The sequence below is a fragment of the Mandrillus leucophaeus genome, unplaced genomic scaffold (assembly GCF_000951045.1).
Source record: "Mandrillus leucophaeus isolate KB7577 unplaced genomic scaffold, Mleu.le_1.0 Scaffold285, whole genome shotgun sequence".
NCBI classification, from domain to species: domain Eukaryota; kingdom Metazoa; phylum Chordata; class Mammalia; order Primates; family Cercopithecidae; genus Mandrillus; species Mandrillus leucophaeus.
Genome location: NW_012102976.1, coordinates 1,031,880 through 1,040,678, shown reverse-complemented (window position 1 = coordinate 1,040,678; position 8,799 = coordinate 1,031,880).

Sequence of the window (8,799 nt, the reverse complement as noted above, 5' to 3'; positions counted from 1 at the left end):
GCGCTTTCCCGCGTGAAGGTCGCGCCAGGAGTCATGCGTACATTCGTTCATTTTGCCCTGGACGTACTGATGTTTCTACGCGCCGCCGCCACGAGGTGGTCCCACCTCCTTTCGGTGTGTTTCTGTTTACATTCGCATCTGCGAGACCCGGCGGCGCGACCGAGGCCCGAACAGGTGCTGTGGGGCGAGGCGGGGAGCCAGTGCCGAGGGGAGCTCCCCAGGCCGGGTGGTTGAGGCCAGCTTCGGGGGGAGGTGGAGCTCTGGCTCGCAGAGAATGGGAAGGGTGTGGAAAATGAACTGGGAGCTGCTTAGCGACTCCGAGCTGCCTGCTCTGATGGGAAATTGGTGATGGAGTCAGAGGGAAGTGGGAGGCAGCTTGTGGGAGGCCAGGGTGCACACTCTGTCCCCTGTCAGCATAAGACCTAGGAGCTTTCATATATCTCTAACTAACTATCTATCTGTCTATTTTGCAGAGATGGGATCTTGCTGTGTTGCCAAGGCTGGGCTTGAACTGGACTCAGACTGTCCTCCCGCCTCAGCCTCCCAGAGTGGTGGAATTACAGGCGTGAGCCACTCCATCCCGTCCCCTAGGAGCTTAATGACACTGCCCTTTAGCTTTTACTGCTCAGCAGAATCCGGAGGCATAGAGGAACTACCACCTAGCTGGCGTGGGGAAGGGGTCCTCCCTTCTGATGGTTTTCTCTCAGCAGCACTTTCAACAATCTGGCTTCTGCTGAATATCTCCTCAATTCATAAAACAGGTGTCTGTAAATGTCAACCTCAGCTGGGTGCAGGGTACAAATTTTTTCCTGCAGAGCTCTTGAGTCCCAGGTAGTTTAGGAGACAAGGACTTGTTTGGTTTTCCCAGACCTGTCAGGACAGCTCAGAGGTTTTGTCTAACCCACGGGTCACAAACTTTTGACAACAGCAGCATCTAGCCCACAGATGGTTTTATTTGGGCATCACATAGGTTTTCTTTGTTTGTTTGCTTTTGTTTTTTAAATAAGAATTTGAATCCCACCAACACCACTGGTCCATTAAGTAACCGCCAGCCTTCACACATTTGCTCTCTACCCGAAGGGATTGGTGTTTGTGACCCTAGATCTTTTCTATACGCAGAAGACCTCCAGTGGAGTCACCTAATCCCACAGCCAAGTCACCCCTGCTGAACAGAGAACTGTACAAAGTCCAAACAGGCATACATATCGTTATGGTTTCCTCATCTGTAAGAGAGGGGATAGGATGAAGGATTCCCAAGGTTCCTTTTGGTTCTGACGTTCTGTAATTTTGTGTTGTGAGCAGCTTTTGTTTTTGCCTGATGGGAAAACTTTCCTTTGGGGAATTGTCTGCAGTCCCCTGGATCAGATGGTTCTTTAGCACCACACTTCTCTGGCCTCTCGAGGCAGGATGGGTATGGAGAAGGGGAGGTGTGGAGCCCAGGCTTGGCCAACTATAGTCTCCCTCCTCTTGTTCTCACATTTCCCCAGGGATGTGCACATGACCAAACCTAAGATGATCTGAGCCCTTGTCAGGGATTTTAGAGAATGAGGGTGGGAGAAAGAGGCTCTTTCCTCTAGTGTTTCTGAGCATGGGAAAAATAGGCCTGGAGCTGTCTGTAGTTATACTCCTTGCACCAGCAATGCTGGGGAACCAGGTCTGGAAATGTTAGGAACCAGCTAAGCCATCCTGCTTTGGTACTTTGATTAGGGTGCATGCCAGCTCCTTTGGTGGTGACATGAATTATTTTTCAACTCTTCTCACTCAAGATTCAAGTTTTGGGAAGGACCATTTACTAGGCCTAGTCTAGGTTATGTGCCTGTGTTCCAATTGCTAATAGGCAAATAGAGTTCTGGTTTCTCCTGTGGCTTCTAGTCAGGGAGGCCTAGCCTCATAGCAAGACTCAGTGTGTGGGGGCCTCCCCTCAAATGAGAAGAATGAGACGCTGGGTTGCCAAAAGTTGCTCCGCTATAGGCCGTCTCTCAGGCTGCCCAGCGTTCACAGAAGTGCTTTCAAAGGTAAATGAAAATGCTGCCATCCAACAAAATGCGAGGATCTCTCCTACAACAGAATTTACTTATCCCTTCCCCAAAGCAGGGCATCTCAAAATCTCCTCGTTTATTGTATTTGGCCCAAGTCCAACTTCTGTTAAGTGATGTTCCATTCTTCCTTTCAGTTTCATCATCATCCCATCCCATCGTTGCAATGCGTAAACTAAATTGTAAAGTTAAACATCACTGATAGACTTTAGATACAATTGTGAAGAGAAAGGAAATGAAAGAAAAGGACAATAGCTAAAAACTCTCCATTTATATATAATATAGCAAGAAGGGAAATACCGTTAGAGGTTATAATCCTCATTTTTGTAACTGGTAATGAAGCTTTATTGTCATTTACAATTTTCCTTCTCTGCTACCTATTCCAGGTCCCTCTTTCCTTCACACAACCCCTCAGCTGGCCAGGATTCTTTGCCTGGTTGGGTTAAGCAAGTTTTTGTTCTCGAGGAGGTTGTCTGTAGGTAGGTTGTAGTTTGTCTGTAGGTGGTGCAGTATGTTGCCATCAACTTGTGCCCTGGCATGAGAGTGATGAGGTGCCTCAGGAGACCTCCTGGGTTCTAGTATTGCTCCTCTTGCCTCCGTGGCGTGACAGCAACCCCACTTCCTCCTAAGCGTCGAGATGAGTCACCAAACAGCATGTGACCTGTGGCATGAGGAGACCACATCAATTTCAGTTTCCAGTTAATAGGAACCATTATTGTAGTTCTGGTGAAAGCATTGTACTAAAATATCTAAACCAGCTGGTTTGAGGAAAAGCAAAGATAAATCATCAGGTATGATTTGAGAATCATCAGGTATGATTTGAGAAGTGCCACACCCGTTGTTTCCAGCAATGATATTCTGCTGTGGAAGAAACTATTGGTCGTTGGTTCAGAGTTTTGTCTCTCAGCAGGCACTTGAACTAATTTTTTTTTTTTTTTTAATTAAAAATTTTGGCCAGCTGGTGGCTTCTTGCTTGGTGGCCGGGAGCCAGATTCCATGCTAGGCAGGAGCAAGGTGCAGCCGGTGGGAATGCAGGAGAGGCCAGTCGCTTGTTTTGAGACTTTCGGATCAGCAGCCTGGGAACCAACAGAGAAGATTCCGTCTTCCAGAGGTTGCCACTGTCTGCCAACTCACTTGTCTCCATCCTCAGTCATCTTTTAAAAATACGTGGTGACGCTCTAGCTGTCTGGTTCTTCACGGGGAATGTGAAGTCTGACATCATTCCTATTGCCATGAAATCTGAAACTCAGTGTCATTCTCACTGAAAATTGCCTTGGAGTTTGACAAACCCTTTCCCTGGTGATACTGAAAGGTTGTTTTGTTTTTGTTTTGTTTTTTTGAGATGGTGTCTCACTCTGTCACCCAGCTGGGGCTGGAGTGCAGTAGCACGATCTTGGCCTACTGCAACCTCCACCTCCCAGGTTCAGGGGATTCTCCTGCCTCATCCTCCCGAGTAGCTGGGATTACAGGCACCCACCACCATGCCTGGCTAATTTTTGTGTTTTTAGAAGAGACGGTTTCATCATGTTGGTAAGGCTGGTCTTGAACTTCTGACCTCAGGTGATCCACCTGCCTTGGTCTCCCAAATTGCTGGGATTACAGGTGTGAGCCACCACACCTGGTCAGATGCAAGTTATTTTGAGCTAAACAGAAGAGCTACCAACATCCGTATAAAGTAACTATAAGAACAAAATAAAAAAAGTTTCAACTAATGAAAATTCTTCCCACCAACCACAACTCCATCCAACAGCCAAAAAGCAGAGGAAAACTAACATAATACTTTTCATCTGAAGTAAATATCATTTAGTAAGCAGCTGCAGCTATAAAGAATACCAAAAATCAGACATTAAAAAACTCAAAATAGAAGTGGACACAAAGCAGAAAGCTATAAAATGAGAACTGACTAAATTCAGGAAAGAAGTAGAAGAAAAAGCCAAAATAATCTTGAGATATGGAAACTAAATTACATTGTGTCCATGGGAAAATAGGTTAGCCTAAAAATTCAAGAAAGAACATTCATAAATTTAAAACAGCCAAGAGAACTCAAAACAAATTTGAAAAAGAAGGAAAAATATCAGAAAAAAAGAGAAGATAGACAGAAGTTAACATATGCATCACTGAAGTCTCCAAAGAAGAGAAACATGACAATGAAACAAAGCTATAACTGGAGATAGTTTTCTGGATATAAAATAAAACATGAATTTTTGGGACCAAAGGTACCTGGAGAAAAACTGACTCAGTATCATTAGCCTCAGTGAAATGCAAATCAAAACCACAATTATAGCCACTAGGATGGCTATAAAAAATGTAACAACGTGTTGATGAGGATGTGGAGAAATTGGAACTCATACTTGGCTGGTAAGACTGTCAAATGGAGACTGGGCACAGTGGCTGATACCTGTAATTCCAACTCTGCCAGGCTAACGTGGTAGGATCGCTAGGGCCCAGTAGGTCAAGGTTGCAGTGAGCTGTGATTGTACCACTGCACTCCAGCCTGAGCAACAGGGCGAGACCTTGTCTCAAAAGAAAGGAAAAAAAAAAGTATGTCAAATAATACAGCCACTTTGGAAAGCAGTCTGGAAGTTTCTCAAAAATTAAACATAAAGTTACCATATGACCCAGCAGTTCCACTCCTATGTACATATCCAAGATAAATTAAAACATATGTTCATACAAAAACTTGTACATGATTGGTTATTGCAGCATTATTCACAAGAGCCAAAAAGTGGAAACAACCCAAATACCCATTAACTGATGAATGGGTAAGTAAAATACAGGATATCCATAATATGGAATGTTATCCGGCAGTAAAATCAATGCTACAGAATGTAGACAAACTTGCTATACAATGTGGGTGAACCATGAAAACATGCCAAGTGAAAGAAGCCAGTCACAGAAGACCACATAGATGATTCCATTCGTGTGACACATCCAGAATAGGCAAATCTATGAAGATGGTAGATTAGCAGTTACCTAGGGCTCCAGAAATTCAGGGGAATGGGAAGTGACCACTAATGGGTAGCAGTTTCTTTTAGGGGTAATGAACTAAATTTGATGGTTCTAAACTTGACTGTGATGATGCTTGCACAACTCTGTGAATAAACTAAAACCATGGAACTGTGTACTGTAAATGGGTGAACTGTATAGTAGGGAAGTTATATCTCAATAAAGCTGTTTTTTTAAAAAAAGATATAGGAGTCAACTTGAAGGACTTTTTCTTTTTTTTTTTTTTTTTCTTTTCTTTTCTTTTTTTTGAGACAGAGTCTTGCTCTTTCTCCCAGGCTGGAGTGCAGTGGTACGATCTCACCTGACTGCAACCTCTGCCTCCCTGGTTCAAGTGATTCTCCTGCCTCAGCCTGCTGAATTATAGGTGTTTGCCCCCACACCCGGCTAATTTTTTTTTTTTTTTTCTTTCAGTAGAGACAGGGTTTTACCATGTTGACCAGGCTGGTCTCAAACTCCTGACCTCAAGTGATCCACCTGCCTCAGCCTCCCAAAATGCTGGGATTACAGGCATGAGCTACCACATCCGGCCTTGAAGGACTTTTTCATTGGCCAAATTTGGGACAATCTGCAAATAAAAATTAATGTTAATTATTATTTAATTATATTTTAAGTATAATTGTATTTATATTTAAGATAATTATATACTGAAATGTATAATTAACTTCAATATAATTAGTAGGTATATAGTTAAGTATATATGCTTAATATATGATTATATTTAAAATGTTTATATAATCTATTAATAAGTATTAATATATAGTACTATGTAATGTTTAACATATATAAATATATAATGTATTAAATGTTAATGTAAAATAAATATTTGTAATCTATAATTATAATTGATTATAATATAATAGTTTTTTGAAAATCATGGTCCATAGTCAATCTCAAACAAAACATAAGAAAACAGGGAGAGAAAAAGAAAAGCTCGTCTTTACAGAGTGATAGATGTAAGAGGAATGTTAGATTAGACAATTACCCTTTTGGAAACTCAAATGTAATAATTAACCAAGATAAGGATTACTAATGGATGCTAAAACTATTGGGAAAAAAATTTCTGGGAACAAGGTATTCACACAGACTCCCAAGTATTGCCCCACTGATTATTTACTAATTACAAAAGGGAAATTATGCATTTATAATGGAAAGACTGAGCAGTTACCACCATAACCAAGTGATCAAACATCACCAATAATGGGACTACTAGATATGTGCCTCCTAAGTAGAATTCTTTCCAAAAATATTTAACCTAACTTCCTGCTTACAGGAAATACAGTAGATACTGGTATAAGATGAACACCATTAGGAAGTAATCATCTCCAGAATATGGGATATTATGTAGCTGCACCAGACCAATTTGGTTCAACTTTTATGTAACAAAGTTATGAGTTGTTTTTCAGTTGCTAATGGAGCCTCAGGTCATGTAACCTGAGCAGGCCCAGATCAAGTGTGTAGCCACAGGGCGGAACCTAAGTGCTCAGAGGAGCAGGGACTGAATTAGGAAGCTGACACTGCATGGCTGGATCTATGATGCAATCAGATTGAGCTCTGGCATCACTCCTTAGCAGGATCCAGTGAGATCATGCCTCTTGGCATTACCTCATTGCAAGATCCAGTCAGATCATGCCTCATTACCCTATGCTTATAAAATCTGACACAGCCCGGAGCTCAGGAAGGCATTGCTTTGGGAGCTATCTATACCCATTGTTCTCTTTACTAGTTGTAAGTAATAAAATCCCCTTGTTAAGTCCTGCTTGGTTGTGGCCATTGGGTTGTCACTTACCAAGTGACCTAGCCCACCTGTTGTGTGGGCAACAGTTATACAAAACAGTTGGCCTGAACTCTTCAAAAATGTCAACAGTATGAAAAACAATACCCAGAAATAAATGTATTGGAAAGAACGGTTCTAGACTAAAAGAGACAATAACCAAAAACAATACAGGAAACTTGAGTGGATACTGGAGCAGGAAAAAAAGAGCTATAAAAGGTATTTGGGGAATAATTGGAGAGAGTTGAATTTGGGCTGATATTAGATGATGATATAGCACAATTGTTAAATTTGGGGGGAGGTGATGGCATTGTGGTTACGTAGAAAAATGTTTTTATTCTTAGGAGATACATGCTGAAGTAATTAGAGGGGAACTGTTATAATGTCTTTATATTAGTCTGTTTTCACACTGCTGATAAAGACATACCTAAGATTGGGCAATTTACAAAAGAAAGAAGTTTAATGGACTTACAGTTCCACATGGCTGGGGAGGCCTCACGATCATGGTGAAAGGTGAAAGGCATGTCTCACATGGCGGCAGACAAGAGGAGAGAACTTGTGCAGGGAAACTCCCCTCTTTAAAAACATCAGATCTTGTGAGACGTATTCACTACCACAAGAACAGCATGGGAAAAACCTGCCCCCATGATTCAATTACCTCCCACCAGGTTCTTCCCACAACATGTGGGAATTCAAGATGAGATTTGAGTGGGGATGCAGCCAAACCATATCAATCTTTAACTTAATTTTGGTTGTTTAACAAACAAAACTGTATATCTGTATTTGTAGCTATCTATCTAAAGGGGAGCACATGCAAATGTGATAAAATGTTAGTAATTGATGAATCTGTGGTTGACAGACTCTAAGGTGGCACTCGGTGAATTCTGACCTTCCCTCCTGGAATTCACACCTTGTGTAATCCCTTTCCCTTGAGTAGGGGCTGGATTTAGAGACTGGCTTCTAGCAAATAGCATGTGGGAGGTTCCTTCCATAATTGAATTCTCTCTCCTTCAATTGCTCAGATGGAAATGGGCTGCCATGTTGTGAGCTGCCTCATGGGGAAGAGGCTCACATGTGAGCGACTGAGGGAGGCCTCCAGAAAACAGCCAGTGAAGAACTGAGACCCTCAGTCCAACAGCCTGTGAGGAACTGAAACCTGCTGACAACCATATGAATGAGCTTGGAAGCAGGTCCTTCCCCAGTGAAGCCTTCATGTGAGACTGCAGCCCATTTGACACTTTGATTTGTAGCCTTGTGACAGACCCCAAGCCAGAGGAGCCAGGTAAGCAGTGCCTGCACTCCTGACCCATGGCAGCTGTGGGTGATAAATGTTTCTTCCCATGAAGCTATGTTTTAGAGTAATTTGTTTTGCAGCAACAGATAACTAATTCACTAGGTAAAGGGTATATCCATTGTAATCTTTCAACTTTTCTGTAGATCTGCAGTTTTATGTGCTGACAGGTGAACACACTGCTGTTGGCACCATAGCCACTGCATACTACATGCTGTCAGGCTAACATTTGATGCTGCAGCAGTAAGTTATTTCTCAACTGACCCTGAGTCTCTGGTTCACTAGCAGGATCATGTACCCAAGCTCCAGCTTCCAAGGTGTGAGGTCAGAAAGTACCTGACCCTCACAGCTTCCATAGTGAGAATTGTGGCCCTGTCTCTCAAATAGGGAAGTATTCAGACACTGAGTAGATGGAAAAAAAAAAAACAAAACAAAAAGGGGCGGGGATGGATAAGAAAAGAAAAAGAAGGAAAAGAGGGAGGAGAAAGTGAAAAGAAGAGAAACATCTGCTATACTTTCTTCTACTCCTCTACTCCCAACTGCCCAGAGTGCTCCCCTGCTGTAGGAGAGAATCATATCAGCAGAGTTCCTGATGATCTAGTTTACATGCTTGGAGGCTCATTAGGGTAGCTCAGCTACTGACTCTTTCTGTTTCCGTTTTTACTCTCCTGCCAGTAACAACCCCCTCTGTCTGT